Genomic DNA, 7,592 nt, shown 5'->3' on the forward strand with positions numbered 1-7,592 from the left:
CACCCAATCCGACACTTTAGGGTTAGTTGAACTGCGTTTGTGCCAGATGGCCCTCTTTCACCATGTGTGGACTCTTCCCGGGGCCTGTTCCACCATGCATGACAAGCTGAACTGCACTTCTGCCTACTCACCCTTCACTTCTAAAGATAGTTCTTCTGTTGGCTTCTAAATTTCTCCTTTTTGTTAAGCCATATAACTTGATTACAGTATAAACAGCCTTATGCATTCTAAAATACCAGATTTTCTAATTTTTAAGTTAAAGAATCCTTAAAAAGCCGTTTCAAACGATGTGAAAATGCTTTAAAAAATTTTTAGTAATGATCAAATCTCATAACCTTTTGAACTTTAAACTTAAACTCAGCCAATTGTTACAGCATGCTGACAATTTCTATCATGAAAATGTTCACAAACACAGACAAAACACACTCAGATTTTTAAGCACGGAAAAATCAAAATCAGTTATATGTACATTTTAAAGTTTTGAAAGAAAAATTTAAGACAGTATTTATTTTAATCTAAGTAACTTAGTTGAGCTTCATTTTCCCAGGGCTTGCTTATTTAGGAAGACATTTCAAAAATTGGTCTTTTGAATCCCTTCTGTTGGATGAAGGCTGGGGGTGGGATTCACCTGAAATTAAACTGGCCTGATTTTTATCCAATTTTAGACAAGAGGACTTTACATTTTCAGGACTACCTGAAAACCCAAAACCAGGCACAAATCCTTCTCTGTGACTGAGGCCAGCTGGAGGCTGGAACTATTATTTCCCCAGATATGTTCAAAATCACATTTGTAATAAAAGTTACTAGACGAGACCTTCATGGATGAGGTGTTATGGGGTTTCTGGTGGAGCTCTGTCTGTTTTAAGGGAGGAGTTGGTATTGGAACAGCCTGTATGAAAGAACAGGACATTGCGTTGAGGGCGAAGGCCAATCTGTGTAGGGATTTGAGACATCAGGGAGGAAACAGGAAGGACTAAACTTGTTAGTGGAGGGGTCTCTTGTGGAGTAGGCGGGTTTTAGGATGGAGGCTGGCAGGTGGACAGGTTTTCATTGGAAGAAGGTGGGGTCACTGGGGAGGAGGCTGTTTGGGGCAGGGCTTTGAAAAGGAAGAACAAGGCTACAAAGGAAGAGGTTACTTAGAGGAGGGGATCTGGTGGAACACTGTGACCCCTTGTGGGATATGTAGGGTTAGGTTTCCCCTAACGCAGGGCAGGGAAGGGAGGCAAGAGGTTGACAGAAGGTAGGGATTCTGGAGCAGGAATTCGGAGCTATGAGGGAGTTGCTTTTCAGAGTTTGGCTTTGAGAGGGCAGGATGATACTAGGAAGACAAAGACTAGTAAGGGGTGGGTTTCTCATGGAGAATGGCAGGCCTTCGGGAAGTGTGTTAGGGTGGAGGTGGGGATTCCAGCAGAGCACAATGTAATCACAATGTATGGAGGTGTTTTTCAGGACCAGATCTTTGTGAGAGCAGTGGTAAGATCCAGTGTACTAAACTAGTTAGGATGAGTTTTCTGGTGTAGCCAGTCACCACTTCGAAAAGAGGAGTAAGGTTGGATGGGTATTTCAGTGTTGTAAGGCAGGACATGGACTATGGACAGGATTTCCAGCAGTGCAAAACAACCTTCCAAAAGGGACTATGGAGGGACTGGGATTTACAGTTGAGTCTAGTGAGGCTTCCAAAGGGACGCCAACTGGTGCAGTGGTTTCCAGTAAAGCAATGTGGGTGTCGAGAGATGGGAGAATCTGGTGGAGGTTTCCTAGGCTTCCAGAAAGAGGCCAACTGGAACAGTGGCTTCCAGTGGAGCAATGTGGATGTCCAGAAATGTCATAGTGTGGTGGGGGTTTTTTAGTGGGATTTTCAGGAGCAGGGCAGGGTTTGGAGCCATGGGGCTAGTTGGAGGAGGGGCTCTGAGAAGGAGTGGAAAAGCTAAAATGGTGTAGGATAATTGTGGGCAGGGTATCTGGTGGAGTAGGATGTGGAATTGAGGGAGGAGCCAATAGGAGGCAGATTTATCTGGAGAGCAAGGCAGGGCATTGAGAGAGTAGATGTGGGAGGTAGAGCAGCTTGTGTTGAAGCAGGGCTGTCTTTCCAGGCAGGAGATGGGCTGTGTGAGAAGCTTCTGGCCAAGCAAGGCAGGGCTGCATGGCAGTTATAGGAAGGTGAAGGGTTTTTGGTATAGCATGATGGGCTTTGTGGGAAGAGGTAGGTTCAGGGCTGTGTTTGAGAGGTTAGGCCTCTTTCAAGTAGGGTAGTTATGGGCAGAGTTTCTGATGAAACCGGGGGGGGTGGTTGGAGTGAGAAGTCTGGTTGGTGGTGGGGTATAAAAGTGAAGGGAGGAGTTTGGAGGTACTAGGATATGGGAGCAATGAGACTATGAGGGACTAGAGTAGTTAGGGGGGGACCTCATCTGGTGGATGAAGTGGGGTTTTGAGGGAGGAGCCTGGTATAGGTGGGGTTCTATTGCAGCAAGGTGGGACACAGAAGGAGATATGAATGTGGTCTGGTTTCTGGTGGTGCAGAGCAGGGGTTCCAGGAAGGGGTGGAGCGGAAGAGGGATTTCCCTAAAGCAGAGGAGGGCTCTCAGGAAGGACTCTGGTTGCAGTCAGGCCTTTGAAAGTTTTTAGCAGGGCTACCAGGGGGTAGGTTACTTAGGTTGATCTTTTTAAGGATGAGGCTGACAAGAAGTGGGTTTCCAGTTGATCTAGTCAAGTTTTTTGGGAAGGAGGGATAGAAAATGGGCAAGACTTAGTGAAGAGTGGGGCTACAAAAAATAAAAAGTTACTACTAGTAAATACAATATAAGAACACCATTTTCTTTCAGTGTAGAATTATATTACTTTTATGTGTATGAGAGATACTGGAGAAAGTAACCAAGTGTTAATTCCTTCCTAGGGAAATTTTTCTTTATTCCAGTTGATTGAAAATAAAACCATAGGTTAAATCAGGCTCAGAGGCACACAGTAGACTAAGACACATGAAGCCACGAACTTGATTTCCCAGCACCACTATTAAGGACCACAAATAAAAAGTTTAAAATATCTCACTTGGTCATAATGGACAATATTATCTTAAAATTGTGAATGAATACAACTTTTACTCTAACCATTTTAGAAATCCTAAAACTAAGTAAGTAGTAATGTTCTAACTTTATACAATATTGGAAAGTATACTAAAAATAATTAGGAAAATATAAAATTTTACACAGAATGTTAATTCTCCAGCATCAATTCTAATCCAAAAGAATTTAAAACCAGAAAATTACGATATAGTGAGATTGCAGCATGGTTTCTTTTCAATCATCACAATGGTGACTTAAGCAATGTGTCTTTATCATCGGATGCATCAATGTTAAAAACATATCTAAGGGCTGGGAAGGTGGCTCAGTGGTAGAGCGCTTGGGTTCGATTCCTCAGAACCACATACGCAAAAAGAAAAAAGCCAGAAGTGGCGCTGTGGCTCAAGTGGTAGAGCGCTAGCCTTGAGCTGATGAGCTGAGGGACAGCTCCCAGGCCCAGAGTTCAGGCCCCACGACCGGACCCCCCCCCCCCCAAAAAAAAGAAAAAAAAACATATCTAAGAATGTGAAGCATTACTCTACAGACCCTGAAGAAACTCAGAACGATCTGTGAAATGATGTTGGAATAAAATTAATGACTAATTACAGTAGGAATTGATCTTCACTAGGCCCATAAATACTTTCCAGAAGAAAAAGCTACATTGAAAAATAAACAGTGAAAAGGAAGCAGGCAGGCAGACCTTGAAGTAAACATTATCCAATTAACAACATCTACGGAGGCATGATTGCAATCTTCTTTTTTTTATATATTTTATTTTATTTTATTTGTGAACATATTGTACAGAGGGGTTACAATTACATGGGCAGGATAATGCATACATTTCTTACTGAGCATTGCAGCCTCCTCATTTGTTTACACTTTACCTCCCTTCCCAGCCTCCCCCCTACCCCCCACCCAGTCCTTCCCCCCCTCCGCACTCCCACCGACATTGTAAAGCTCATTTTTGACATGACATTTTGTACTTCTCATTGTTGCAACAGGTCCACCTGAATCCTTAAACGCCTTGTTTTTCCCCATCTCCTCCACAAGTTATACTGACATCAAATATGTTTCTTTGGGCTTGGCTTACTTCAATTAATATAATTTTTTCCAAGTCTTTCCATTTCCGAACAAAGGCGGCAATGTTATTCTTTCTGATGGAGGCATAGAATTCCATTGTGTATATATACCACATTTTCTTGATCCATTCATCTACTGAGGGGCATCTGGGTTGGTTCCATATCTTAGCTATGGTAAATAATGCTGCAATAAACATAGTCGTGCTGGTAGCTTTAGTGTGGTCTTGTTTGTAAACATTAGGGTAAATGCCCAAAAGTGGGACTGCTGGGTCATAGGGGAGCTCTATGTGGAGTCTTTTGAGGAAACTCCATACTACTTTCCAAAGTGGTTGAACAAGTTTACACTATCACCAACAATAAAGTAAGGTTCCCTTCTGTCCACATCCCCTCCAGCACCTGTTGAGTTCTTGATTTTTGCCATTCTAACTGGCGTGAGGTGGTATCTCAATGTTGTTTTGATTTGCATTTCTTTTATGGTTAGGGATGTTGAGCATTTCCTCATGTGTCTATTGGCCATCCTTCTTTCTTCTTCAGAGAAGTTTCTCTTTAAGTCTTTCGCCCACTTATTTATTGAGCAGTTCTTTCTTGAGGAATTGTTGTTGGGGGATTTTTTTTTTTTGAGTCCCAAGTATGTTTTAGATATGAGACCCTTGTCCGTTATATGGCTAGTACAGATCTTCTCCCAATCTGTGGGCTTTCTATTGATCTTGCTAGCTATGTCCTTTGCCATGCAGAAGCCCTGCAACTTCATGCAATCCCATTTGTCCAACCTTTCTTTGATCTGTTGTGTTTCTGGGTCTCTATTCAGAAAACTTTGGCCTGCGCCAAGGAGACCTAGGGTTTCTACTATTCCATCCTGTAATGTTTTCAGAGTGTCTGCTTTGACTTCGAGTTCTTTGATCCATTTGGAGTTGATTCTGGTGCAGAGTGATATATAAGGATCTAGCTTTAGTTTTCTACAAATAGTTAACCAATTTTGCCAGCACCATTTACTGAAGACCCTGTCTTTCTTCCATTCTATTTTTTTAGCTCCCTTATCAAAGATTACATGGCTTTCAGTCTGGAGGTTCATTTCTGGGTTTTCAATTCTATTCCATTGGTCCTGAGGTCTGTTCTTATGCAAATACCAAGCTGTTTTGATTACTATGGCTTTATAGTAGAGTTTGAAAATTGGCATTGATATTCCTCCAGCAGTATTCTTTCTGTTGAGGAGCGTTTTTGCTATTCGGGGTCTTTTATTGTTCCACATGAATTTTTGGATTGCCTCTTCTATTTCCTTGAAGAATGAGGTTGGAATTTTGATGAGTATCGCATTGAATTTGGAGATAGCCTTGGGAAGTATGGCCATTTTCACGATGTTAATCTTTCCAATACAGGAGCATGGAAGGTTTTGCCATTTTCTAAGTTCTGTGTTGATTTCCTTTTTCAAGATTTTAAATTTTCATCATAGAGGTCCTTCACTTCTTTGGTTATGTTAATTCCTAGGTATTTTATTTTTTGTGGGGCTATTACAAATGGAGTTGCTTTCCTAATTTCAGCCACACTTTTCTCATTGTTGGCATACAGAAAAGCCATTGATTTTGGGGGGTTAATTTTATACCCTGCTAATTTGCCAAAGTTTTGAATCAGCTTGAGTTATTTGGGAGTGGAGTCTATGGGATTCTTTAAATACAAGATCATGTCGTCTGCAAAGAGGGAGAGTTTTATTTCTTCTTTACCTATTTGGATACCCTTTATATGTCTGCATCTTGTCTTATTGCTGTAGCTAGGCATTCTAATACTAGATTGAAGAGAAGTGGAGAGAGTGGACATACTTGTCTTGTTCTTGAGTTAAGAGGAAACGGCTTTAGTTTTTCAACATTAATTATAATGCTGGCTGTAGGTTTGTCATATACAGCCTTTATTGTATTGAGGAATGTTCAATGGATTCTTAATTTTTCCAAAACCTTCATCATAAAGGGGTGTTGGATCTTGTCGAATGCTTTTTCTGCATCTATTGAGATAACCATGTGGTTCTTACTCTTGCTCCTGTTGATGTGATGAATAATATTAATTGATTTGCGTATATTGAAGCAGCTTTGCATCCCTGAAATGAATCCTGTTTGATGGTGGTGTATGATTTTTTGGATGAATTGTTGAAGTCGATTGGCCAAATTTTTGTCGAGAAGTTTTGCATCAGTATTCATCAAACAAATGGGTCTATAGTTCTCTTTCTTTGATGAGTCCCTGCCTGGTTTTGGGATGAAGGTTATAATGGATTCATAGAATGTGTTTGGTAGTGAGCTTTCTCTTTCAATTTCATTGAAGAGTTGGAGGAGTATTGGTGTGAGCTGTGCTTTGAAGCCTTTGTAAAATTCCTCTGTAAAATCATCTGGTCATGGACTTTTCTTAGCTGGGAGGTCTCTTATTGCTTTTTCTATTTCAATGCTTGATATGGGTCTGTTAAGATGTTTTAACTCATCTTGAATTAGTTTTGGCATGTCAATATTTGCTAAGAAACGGTCCATTTCTGTCAAGTTCTCATACTTATTAGTATAAATGTTTGAGAAGTATTCCCTTTAATGTTCTGAATTTTGGTTGTTTCCGTGGTGATTTTTCCATTTTCATCTCTGAGTTTATTAATTTGGGTGTGTTCTCTTCTTTTTCTGATAAGATTTGCTAAGGGTCTGTCAATTTTTTAAGTTTTTCGAAGAACCAACTCTTTGTTTTGTTGATTCTTTCTATAGTTTTTTTGGATTCTAATTCATTTAATTCTGATTTAATTTTAATCATTTCTTTCCGCCTACTGGATTGGGGTTTATCTTGCTGCTCTTTTTCAAGGAGGTTTAGATGTGTCATTAAATTGTTTGTTTCATATCTCTCCAATTTGTTGATGTAGGAGCTCTGAGTTGTAAACTTGCCTCTGAGTACTGCCTTTGCTGCGTCCCAGAGGAGCTGGTAATTTGTGTGTTCATATTTGTTGAATAGCATGAACATTTGAATTTCCTTTCTAATCTTTTCCATGACACACTCATAATTCAGCAGTGTGTTGTTCAGCCTCCATGTGATACCGGACATTCTTTGGTGGCTTTTGGTCTTGAGTTCCAATTTTATTCCCTTGTGGTCAGAGAGAATGCAAGGTATAACTTCAATGTTTCTGAATTTAGACAAGCTTGCTTTGTGGCCTAAAATGTGGTCAATTTTAGAAAATGTTCCATGTGCTGCTGAGAAAAACGTGTATTCTGATGCTGCTGGGTGAAATGTTTGGTAGATGTCGGTTAAGTCTAGTTGATCTATGCAGCTGTTTAGATCTGTGGTTTCTCTGTTGGGTTTTTGCCGAGTTGAACTATCTAGTGGGGAGAGTGGTATGTTAAAATCCCCAACAATTAATGTCTTTGGATCTATGTGGGATTTGAGGGAAAGTAGTGTTACTTGAATAAATTTGGGTGCTCCTTTAATTGGCGAATAGATATTTAGA

The sequence above is a fragment of the Dipodomys spectabilis genome, unplaced genomic scaffold, assembly GCF_019054845.1.
Source record: "Dipodomys spectabilis isolate Male_0828 unplaced genomic scaffold, ASM1905484v1 ptg000386l, whole genome shotgun sequence".
Classification (NCBI taxonomy): domain Eukaryota; kingdom Metazoa; phylum Chordata; class Mammalia; order Rodentia; family Heteromyidae; genus Dipodomys; species Dipodomys spectabilis.